The sequence below is a fragment of the Periplaneta americana genome, chromosome 6 (genome assembly GCF_040183065.1).
Source record: "Periplaneta americana isolate PAMFEO1 chromosome 6, P.americana_PAMFEO1_priV1, whole genome shotgun sequence".
Classification (NCBI taxonomy): domain Eukaryota; kingdom Metazoa; phylum Arthropoda; class Insecta; order Blattodea; family Blattidae; genus Periplaneta; species Periplaneta americana.
In genome coordinates this window covers 148,551,592-148,563,720 of record NC_091122.1, presented here as the reverse complement: position 1 = coordinate 148,563,720, position 12,129 = coordinate 148,551,592, and the positions used below count along the sequence as shown (strand labels likewise).

General features: G+C 34.4%; 1 protein-coding gene across 1 annotated transcript in view; it reads right to left on the bottom strand.

Annotated features, from left to right (window-relative positions):
* LOC138702274 (serpin A9-like) overlaps positions 1-12,129 on the bottom strand; it is a 238,260-nt gene that overhangs the window by 121,632 nt on the left and 104,499 nt on the right. The gene's annotated exons all lie outside the window — the stretch shown is intronic.

Below are 12,129 nucleotides of genomic sequence, written 5' to 3'. Positions count from 1 at the left end.
TTTACGTACTGCATTATTTGTTTTTTAATTAGATGTTTTTTTAATATATTTGTAAGTGACGAAAAAATATTTTCTTTGTAAAATTTTTTTACGTACTGCATTCTCTGTTTTTAATTAGATGTTTTTTTATATATTTTTCAAGTGACGAAAAAATATTTTCTTTCTAAAACTTTTTTATGTACTGCATTCTCTGTTTTTAATTAGATGATTTTTTTATGTATTTGTAAGTGACGAAAAAATATGTTCTTTCTTAAATTTTTTACGTACTGCATTCTTTGTTTTTAATTAGATGTTTTTTATATTTGTAAGTGACGAAACAATATTTTCTTTCTAAAATTTTGTTTACGTACTGCATTCTCTGTTTTTTAATTAAATGTTTTTTTATATATTTGTAAGTGACGAAAAAAATATTTCCTTTCTAAAATTTTGTTTACGTACTGCATTCTGTGTTTTTTAATTAGATGTTTTGTTATGTTTGTAAGGGACGAAAAAATATTTTCTTTCTAAAATTTCATACGTACTGTATTCTCTATTTTTTTAATTAGATGTTTTACTTTTATATATTTGTAATTATTCTTTTGACGTAAAACATCTACTGGATATCCCTTAACCACTCGGAGTCCGGGCACTGTATACACGACCTCTTAATTTCTGTCTCACAAATATTCTACCTGTCTTCGTGTACATACAGTAAGCAGACGCTGAACTCTGTATTACTCGACCGAGGCCAGTGGAGTCCTGCAGTCCGCAGCGCCACTTACACTGCCCCTGCATTTGTACAGCGTCATCGCTATAGTTCACGTTACGCCCGCGGCTCCACTCGCCTTGGTCGAGTAATACCATAGCATTCCAATCAGGGGTGTGTAAAGTGGTGGAATATGACAAATAAATAGTAGGTTTCGTTTTAATTTCCAAGAAACATGGGAGAAACACTATTTTGTTATTATGAATAAAGGTAAACTTCAATGCCTCTACTGTTCGTAGAGATTTATATAAAACGTTGTAACACGACACTGGACTTCGTTCTTGAATATAAAAAGGATTTTGACGAACATACTTAAACTTATAGACAAGAGTTTAAAATAGGATTATTAAAAATGGTTTATATTAGTAATATAGTTGTTACATACGATAAAGCACTGTATTACTTTAATGTAATTTGTTGCACAGGTTGAAATAGGTTAGTGAGAACGTTTTCAAGAACCTACAAGAATAATTTGTTAATGGAAAAGCCAACAATCACTACTAGTTGAAAAATCAGTCCGATCAGTTTATCGCAATTGAAACACCTAGGCAAGTCACAAATAACAACAGCCCTTTTCTAATGTCAGCTTAAACCTGCAAGGAATTATAAATAACTACCTAATGACAAGTCTCATAACTTTAGTAATTTCGCAGCTATGATGTTGGAAATCGTTGAATCCACGTATGTGTGCTAATATTTTTTTTCTAAACTAAACCTGATGAAAAATATTGCATATACACGTCTAAAAGCCTATCATCTCGTAACTGTTTTCTGTTTATGTAGTAATGGTATTAATCCTAATATAGACAGATTCGTCCTGACCAAACAGTATAGACGATCTAGACTTTATAAGTGATTATTTATAACGAGCACTAAGCCATAGTGATTGTATGAATGTCTATATTACGTAATTGATTTGATTTAAAATGTTTAATGCAAAGGCATGTAGTATTACCTTTGTAACAGAAAGAAAAGCCAAGTTCATGTGCTATAAACACGTTCGAAATATTGTGAAACGATGTACTTGATCATAGTTACCTCCCCTCCGTTGTGCCCATGCCTGCTGTATTTGTTTTATTTTACGACGCTGTATCAACATCTAGGTTATTTCGCGTCTGAATGAATTGAAGGTGATAATGGCGGTGAAATGAGTCCGGGGTCCAGCACCGAAAGTTACCCAGCATTTGCTCGGATTGGGTTGAGGGAAAACCCCGGAAAAAACCTCAACCAGGTAACTTGCTCCGACCGGGATTCGAACCCGGACCACCTGGTTTCGCGGCCAGACGCGCTGACCGTTACTCCACAGGTGTGGACTGCCTGCTGTAAGATCCTGTATTAAATGCAACTTGTGTGGATGCAATAAAAATTTATGCTGTTTCAAAATTCGATGTACTGAACTTTTGAATATGGCCTACATGATTCCTTTGCAATATCCTTTACGGATACCTGAGAGTTTTGATCAACATACGCCAGAACTGCTATTGAATTATCAACACAAGTCACTTTCTTCTTATATATTAGTTGTTTGTTATTTGGTAATTCTTTATCACGAAGTTTTCGTTCAAGTCTAGCGAAACAAACTCATAAAGCTGTCTTTGTTCTGGGTAACGTTCAGAGAACAGTCTGCAGTTACCTCGTGAATTTTTCCTGCATTTTCATAAATCAGGATCATAACCATATATATGAGTATATCTCTTGAAAACATGTTTCAACGTCTTCCAGTAACAGTCAAATGCTTTGAAAACAATTATTTTGTTGCCATAGAGACAGCTTGGTCTATCTAATATATTTGTATTGAAATGTATTTTTAAGGCTAATATGTTTCATGAAATAGGTAAAAATGTAGACACAATCTTAAAATTAGTTTTGTTTTCTTAATGAACTGAATACAAAGATATGGCAATTCAGGCTTACCGGTAGGCCTTATCATTTGAATCAGGATGAAGAATGCAAAAAAGTATGAATTAAAATATAGGGTATCTCATTAAAAATAACTTTCTATTACTACGAATTTGAGTAACACCACGTATTTATTGGCAAATACACCAAATGGTAGCTTTTGGTCAACAATGAACAATAGGAACTAAAGTATGGTACGTAAAATTTCTGTAAAAAAATGAAATTTCCCGTTACTTAACTTCAGAGAGAAAATATTTCCAATAAATGTCTTTGTAATACTCTCTCTGAATGATACTGTGACATAACTGCCAGTGAAATTGTACACATCGTAAACGCTATAAATGAGTTGCTCTATCGTCTGGAGGCACATTCATCCAGCGGAACAACCAGCTATACATTCTCTACCATCATGCAGCAGACTAAGGTAGCTCAAGTGGCTAAGTATAGGTGCTCTCCATTTCTATTAATATTGTAAATATTGTAACTGTACTGAATATCTAACGTTAGGAAGTACTCTATGAATTTAACTAAATTTCTTTACAATCAAGGTTTTGACATTCATTTCCTTCGTTGTGGTCCTGGTGGCAGCAGCAAATGCTTTCCCTGGACATTTAGTGGATGACGATCATTATGTATGTATATAATTCAAACAACATATTCTTCACATAAATATAAATCAATATAAATTCATTATTTGCATGTTTAACGGAAAAAGCACATAATGCCAATATAGTATCCTTGTTAAATTTTAATTGAACTATGATAATTTAATTTACAATCCAGGAACATCCCAAATACGAATTTGAATACGCCGTGCATGACCTACATACCGGTGACGTCAAGGAACAGTGGGAGTCCAGGGATGGAGACGCAGTGAAGGGATCTTACAGTCTGAAGGAAGCTGATGGAGGAACCCGCACCGTGGAGTACCACGCCGACAAACACAACGGTTTCATCGCCGTCGTCAAGAAAGCTGGAGGACACTCCAAACCTGAGATCACTTACCACGGAGCCAAACCTCATTATTAAGCTAATATAGCAACGGAATAAAATTTAAATTATTTCTGTAATTTCTAATTCTCAATTTGTACATTTTATTAAATAAAGTTAATGTAACCATGACACTGTAATTAAAATGGATTACTGTTGAAATGGGAAAATCATATCGTTACAAAATGGTGTGATAGTTCTGAATGAAAGAAGTAGCTCATATTTACTTTCTCTATTCGCGTTTTGTCATTTTCTGATTGTCAGTATAACCTTTGGATGGTCATTAGAATCAGCTGAAATATGTTGTTAAATGAAGAATTTCACTTTAACAACAGTTTCATTCATATACCAATATACAGGGTGTAACTGAATTACGTTTTCAAAATCTGAGGGAATGTAGAGGGAGATATGGTGAAGATTTTTCTCTCAGGGTCCCATGACAGGAAATGAGAATTGTAGTATTTGGAGCATTGTGAGAGGTTGCTCTTCCTATTCTTGTGATGACGAAATTTCTAGGCATTCAGTAAGCTAAATAAAACATTTAGAGTATTTAAATAACTCTACTGACTTTCACATTTACAATAAATATTCCCTTGCAATTGCTCGCCAGTATCTAGTAATAGCACGACGGTGCTCCATCGCACTTCGATTTTTGTTGTTGTTGTTATTATTATTATTATTATTATTATTAAATGAAAATATCAGCTGCATTCGACTTACCAATTTGAATTGATGGCTAACAAATATAAGATGAAATTTTCTACTAACAAAACAGCAGTATGGGCTTACCAAGGAAAATATTCCGTTAGAAGAAGGATATGTGAATACAACAATCCCATAGAACAAATATCTTAATTTAGATGTCTGAGAATCAATATATCATATAGAAATGAAGCTGATATCCCAACAAAAATCCTCAATTATAACACCAACGTGAGTATCATTTTTATTAATAAGGTCTTCAAACCTTCACTAGTCCAAAAACATACAGGAGTCAGAGCATTCAAGACCCTAGCCAGGCCTATTTTAACCTATATCTGCGAAGCCTGGACAATACGTAATTGTCTAAAATTGTTGCTAGCGAAATGAAAATGTTACGCCGTACAGTTGGTTATACACGGTGGGATAAAAGGAAATATACCGATATATTGGAAGAGTTACACATTAGATCTGTTACAGAATATATTGACTCATATTGACTCCTACAGAATAGAATTTACTCTGTGCTCTGGACAATGAAAAAGTAGATTTCTTTCGAAGCACTCTTGCAGTCAAATAATCGCCATGCACTACATTTATTTAGCATAATTATGCTTACGATCTAAATGAAAATAATTACATTGTTTGCTATTTATCTGGAACAGAAATGACGTGTGATAAGAAATGCTTGCACTGTTAGAGACTACATAACCCAACGCAGTTTCCCGTACAATAACATTCAGAGGGTAAGGAACTCACAGTAGCGAGTGGTTCAAGGCATCTTTCCTTCACTCCTTCCGTCTAGTCTTTCTTCCTATTCATCCGTCCACACATCACCCAATCATCTGTCGTCCATTTTTCAACCCGTCTGTTTTTCTTTCGATCTCTCAGAAACCTACTCCCAGATGATCCTTCTTCGCATCCAACCATCCGTCCGTCCGTTCCTTCGTCCGTCCGTCATCCATCCATCCATCCATCCATCCATAAAAGTCACCTTCAAGTAGGACGCCTTAAATTTTGCGGATTTCATGAAAGGTTTTATTATTTATGGGCTAAAGAATGTGCATTGTCTAAATTTTTTTTATGTAGAACTACCGGTACGTCATTTTATTCCGCTTGGTACATCGTCAATAGTTTTGTAACAATTTCTAAAAGTGGTGTTACATTAGAATCATTAATAACTTTTGAACAAATAAATATAACGAAATAAAAATTATACTATCGTGTAACAAATTAGTCTCATAATCGTAAACATCGCACTAAACATGTCGGATCCTCAAAACCTGCGAGATGGATAGTCAAAACGTGCCTCGAAAAGTGAGTCCGAGCGGCTCATAACTTTGTGAGATCTGAGCCGATCCGCACGTTTGAGATGCCGGTCGATTTGTAACGACGAGATTGACTAAATATTTGATAAAAAAAATGACTCGAGGTAAAATGGACTCTCAATTTTCAAAAGTAGTCGTGAAAATTTATGAACTTTCAAAATGTCTCGAAACTCTAGTGTTAATAGCATTCACAAGTGAATACGAGCATAACAGGAGGAAAGAGCATTTCAAGTTCGATTAAACAAGCCCAAGACAACAGCTGTAGTGAAAAAGAGACGACAGAGAGAGCAAAAGAGCTCGTGGAATCTATGGCTGTTGATCGATGAAAAGTATCACTGCAGCCGTCTACATCGGCTGAAACTCATTCTGTAAATCATGTATCCGTTTTCAGTCTGTAAGCATACTCCGCAAAGCATTTCTTTCTCCAATTTCGACCAGTATCACTGTCGTTGTCAAACGTATTTCTTCGTCCATAAACTCCCCGATTCTCTTCACTAGTCAGTCACTGCTGTTCCCCCCCCCCCCTTCGTACTTAAATTATTTGTTTAGTTTTTATTATTTATCTTTTTCTAATCCTTCTTTGAAACATTCTGTCACTGGTACCGTTCGGTTGCGTATAGATAAACCAGTACAACATATGGGAAAATAGTAATTTATTATCGATAAAGTCAGTGAAAATGTAATTCTTCTATGAACAATATTTAATACAATAATTATTCATAGCTGATGACATGAGATGTAGGTTAAATTATGGACAGAACTGAATTAAAACGAAACAGTCCTACTAAGGGTAACTCATGCACAGGCCTTCATTCAGAAATATCACAGATTCTTAAAGCCGGTATGGGTTTCGTATATTAACGGTATTAAGTTCACATTTAACGTCATGGTAACATCAATTTTATTTATCAAAATGTACAAAATTGAAATTAAATAAAATATTTCGAACCACATTACATTGTTATATTCACTTAATAATGAGGCTTGGCTCCGTGGTAAGTGATCTCAGGTTTGGAGTGTCCTCCAGCTTTCTTGACGACAGCGATGAAACCGTTGTGTTTGTCGGCGTGGTACTCCACGGTGCGGGTTCCTCCATCAGCTTCCTTCAGACTGTAAGATCCCTTCACTGCGTCTCCATCCCTGGACTCCCACTGTTCCTTGACGTCACCGGTATGTGGGTCATGTACAGCGTATTCAAACTTGTACTGGGGATGCTCATGGATTAGAAATGTAATTATTGTTAAATCAGAAAATTAACAATAATTTGAACGACAACATGCCTACATCTGTTGAATATAAGTAAGAATTATTATATGAGTTAATAATTTGATTAATGTTTATTCAACGCTTTTATGTAAAGCATAGCTTATTTAAAGTATTGTACATACATGATGGTCTTCTACCGAGTGGCCAGCGAAGGCATCTACTGCAGCTAGAAGGGCTGCCACGATGGCAAAGAATGGAACAACCTTTTTGAAAGATAAATGGATTTGAATTAATAAACTGTTTATTACTACTGGTAAGTTTATGAACGTAACATCTGTGATTAGTCACGTGAGTTACCTTAATCTGCTGCATGATGGTAGAGAAGGTATTGCTGGTTGTTCCGCTGGATGAATGTGCTGCCAAACGAGAGAGCAACTCTTTTATAGTGCCGCGATGTGTATAATTTCACTGCCTTGTCTGTTATATCACAGGATCGTTGACATAATAGGGTACTAACGTATAAACACATACCTATGACGGATATTACATTTTCCTGAAGGTAACTAATGAAAATTATATTTTGTTCGTCTTATTTTATAGTCTGTAATTTTTATTCTTCATGTAGATATTTTACGTATTACATAGTTTTTATTATAATATTGACTCGATCTACAAGGGGAAAATGATAACGATTTGACATGAACGCTTTTGCTGTAAACTCTGACAAAACTTTGTAATCATTCAATTGAATTTCTTGGTTATGTTGGAAATAAAATTTGTCGGTTAGTTCCTATACATATAATTGAATAATAGCTACTGCTGATTCTAGAATTAATAGTGTATTTTTATATTTAAGTTGGTTATTTAACGATGTTGTATCAACTACTAGGTTATTTAACGTCGATGAAATGGGTGATAGCGAGATGATATTTGGTGAGATGAGGCCGAGGATTCGCCACAGATTACCTTGCATTCAGATTACGGTTGGGGAAAACCTCGGAAAAAACTCAACCAGTTAATCAGCCCAATTGGGGATCGAACCCGCGCCCGAACGCAACTTCAGGCTGGCTTAATAGTGTAATTTGGGTTCTAATTAATAGGTGGCATCTTGAAAGGTGAAAGACGAACTTCGTGCCCCGTGGTTTTTTGCGTGGCCTATCTCATTTCATTCTGTATTGAAGACAATATTCCGTTTAAAGCATGGAAGAACAAATTCAGAACTTTGGTAAAAATAATATAGTTCTCCTTTATAAGAGTTGATCGTATTTCCTGAATGCTGCTCTAAAATCTAATAATAATAATAATAATAATAATAATAATAATAATAATAATAATAATAATAATAATAATAATAATAATAATAATGTACAATTTTGTAGACAAATGGATTAGTTTTGAAGGTCACGTAGATAGCTTCCATCCAGCCATAAAAATTAAAAATTTGTAGTGTTTTTGCCGACACTCTTAAAAGATTCTGCGCTGTATCAAGATACACCGGCACTTAAAAGACGTCACCCAGTCTCAGGAAAGAAGCTACAGTTTGAATGTTTTATTTTTGTATCGATTTACAAATGGAGAGTAGGCCTATGAGTCTATGATAAGAGAAGTAATTAATGAAGGGTATTCATTTTTTTTCTTTTCGTATGAAGCGACATTACGAAATGATTACTCTCAGTTGTCAACAAATTTCTCACCATGGTTCACGCCTTACGTTCTCAGTTTTTTTAAGGGAGACTATAGAGAAAATGAAATTTTCTACCTTTCTAAGGTATAGCTTTCAGTCTTGATACACATATGTATCTTAGCCACCTAAAGAGTTACCAAAATTTGGCTTTCATGATACACTTATTATTTTCAGTTATTCATTTTTTTGAAAGGGGCAAATTTTCAAAACTCTACTCATACAAATTTCGTTTAATCAGTCGAGCCTTTTTATAGAACACCACTACTATATTAGGAAGAGGACTACGCATTCAGTTTGTTTTTAATTAATACTAGAATACAGAAACAATAATTAGTAAAATAACCCGAACTTTTTTTAATTCTTTTGTTTATGTCACATATACTTTTTTTATTTTAAAAGTTAGAGAGTTGCAAAAAAATCATCCACAAAATCATTAAGCATTGAATGCTGAAAATACAGAAAAAAGTTTGTTTTTATTAACTACAAAATTTTAGAAGCCTTAGAATAGAAATACACAAAATATTATAGCGGAGAAAAATTACTTTTATTTGACCATACTATAATACACTAATTAATAACATACATTAAAGTACTGCTATTCATTATGTTATTCCAACTATCGATTTCTAACTAAGCATATGCCATATTAATATCGTACGCGCAACAACTCGCAAACCTTGAGAGGAGCAATCGAAAATCCCTGGTAGAAGGATACATTGAAGAATCAATTCAAAATAAAATTGAAATCTCAAACAAAATATTAAACTCAATTGATAGGTTATACAAAACACTCAAATAAGTCTAGCGGAACAAATTTATAAGGTTGTCTTCGTCCCGGATAATGTTCAGAGAGCAGTCTGCAGCTATCTCGTGAATTTTCCGTGTATTCTTCATAGATAAGGACCATATCCACATATACGCTTATATCGCTTGAAAACATTTTTCAGCGTTTTTCAGTGATAGTAAAATGCTATGAAAACAATTCTTTTGAATAATTTCGAGGGAAAAATTATTCCGGGGCCGGGTATCGAACCCGGGACCTTTGGTTAAACGTACCAACGCTCTCCCAACTGAGCTACCCGGGAACTCTACCAGACACTGATCCAATTTTTCCCTCTATATCCACAGACCTCAAAGTGGGCTGATAACCGTCAAGCAACCAACATTGAGTGCATACTAACTCTGTGTGACTTAAATTGTGGTTTTCTGTTAACGAAGAGTGACATATATTATGCAAATCAAGCTTTCAGATATAACTCCCTGTAAAGTTGATTTGAATAATTTCGAGGGAAAAATTGTTCCAGGGCCGCGTATCGAACCTGGGACCTTTGGTTAAACTACCAACGCTCTCCCAACTGAGCTACCCGGGAACTCTACCAGACACCGATCCAATTCTTTTGTTGCCATAAGTACAGTAGTGGCAAAAAAACCGGACAACCCTTGTAGTGATACAAAAAAATCCTGTGCTGTGCATTGTGTCAAACTGTGGTAATTTCAATATGGATAGTGAAGCCAGAGGTATGTAGGGGAGACTGTTGTACCTTTAGCATAGTGTACCTTTGAACATTTTTTGTTTTTTAATGTTTGCTGCTACCTAGAGGACTGAAAATGAAGTAGATTGTAGAGAAAGCCGCTAAGTAGCTCTGGTCGTAGTTTCAGTTTGATTTATTGCAAAGTGTGAGTTCCGTGGACAAAAGAATTTTTCTAGTACCAAAAGTAAACATTTCGTTCATTGATGTATGTTTTCTAACACAAAACCAGATTGCATTTGTTAATATCTTTCAAGTACAGTGTGTTCCATATCATCTGGTGAGTAATAACATATTTTAATTTCCATGATTTATTTGACTCTCTAGTTTTCGGAGCCATATTTGTTTAAACGTGCACCCTCTTGTACCTTTGAACACAAAACATCTTGTACCATGGAACATGTTCCAAATTACACGATACTATCGGTTTTTGTTTTTCTTTTATTTTAAGGTCATGTCACGAAGTAAGTCTGGAATTAAAGAGGTCCCCAATTGATTCGGATGCCTTGAAGAAAGCTGTTGAAGCAGTTATTGCTTCTCCAGGAAATAAAATCTAAATCAAAGAAGCCTGCTCTGGTTTATGATAGCAAATACATTGTAAATATGATTGTCAGTTCTTACAGCTATATTCCCATCTATATTCCATGTGTTCCAACTAACAAGAGGGTATGTTCCAAGGTACATGATCCTGTTGTACCTTTGAACACATTACATATCTCTTCATTTTATTTTTTCCATCCTTAATAGATCTGTAAAACAGGAAAGTACATACAGGAAGTTGTAAAGGAATCTTCAGTAATTATTTCAAGCATTTTTTCATTTAAAAAATTTTATTTCCCAAAATTAAAAAAAAAATAAAATGTGAAAAGTGTTTAAAGGTACAACAGTCTCCCCTACTGCTATTTAATGTAAAAATACGCAGTTATCTTTGCCGAATAGAGGTAGAAATGTAATATTGATGCCAGATGAAAATAAAACTCTCAAAGTTTTTTCGTCTGTAAGTTTGAGGCACTGAAGGAAACAACAGACGGTAAGAATCGAATAAATGCAATAAATTTCATTGTTACAATTAATTATACAAGATGGATGTGTTTTGTGACTAGCAAAATTTGAATCTGTGACTCTGAAATCAGCTACAAGGGTCGGTCCGGTTTTTTTTTTCCACTACTGTACATCGTGACCTACTTAACATTTGTATTGAAATTTATTTTTTCAGATATATTTCACAAAATAGGTAAAAATGTACACTTAATCTTTAAGTTGTTTCAGTTTTGTTAATGACCTGAATACAAAGATGTGTCACTTAATGCTTACCGGTATATCATTTGAATCAGGATAAAGAACGCAAAAAAATGAAATAAAATGTAGGGTGTCTCATTTAAAAAACAACTTTGTTTTGCTACGAATTTGAGTAACACCACGTATAATTGCCAAATACACCAAACTGAAGCCTTTGGTCAAAAATTAACAATAGGAACTAAAGTATTGTACGTAAAATTTCTGTGAAAAAATGGAATTTCTCGTTACTTAACTTCAGAGAGAAATTATTTCCAATAAATGTCTTTGTAATAATCTCTCTGCATGATACTGTGACATAACTGCCAGTGAAATTGTACACATCGTAAACGCTATAAAAGAATCGCTCTATCGTGTGAAGGCACATTCATCCAGCGGAACAACCTGCTATACGTTCTCTACCATCATGCAGCACACTAAGGTAGCTTATGTGGCTAAGTATAGGTGCTCTTTATTTCTATGAATATTGTAAATATTGTAACAGTTCTGAATATCTAACGTTAGGAAGTACTCTATGAATTCAACTAAATTTCTTTTCAATTAAGGATTTGACATTCATTGCCATCTTCGTGGTCCTGGTGGCAGCAGCAAATGCTTTTCCTGGACATTTAGTGGACGACGATCATTATGTATGTATATAATAATTCAAACGTATTTTTCACTGAAATATAAATCAATATAAATTCACTTGTTTGCATGTTTAACGGAAAAACACATAATGCCAATGCAGTATACTTGTTAAATTTTAATTGA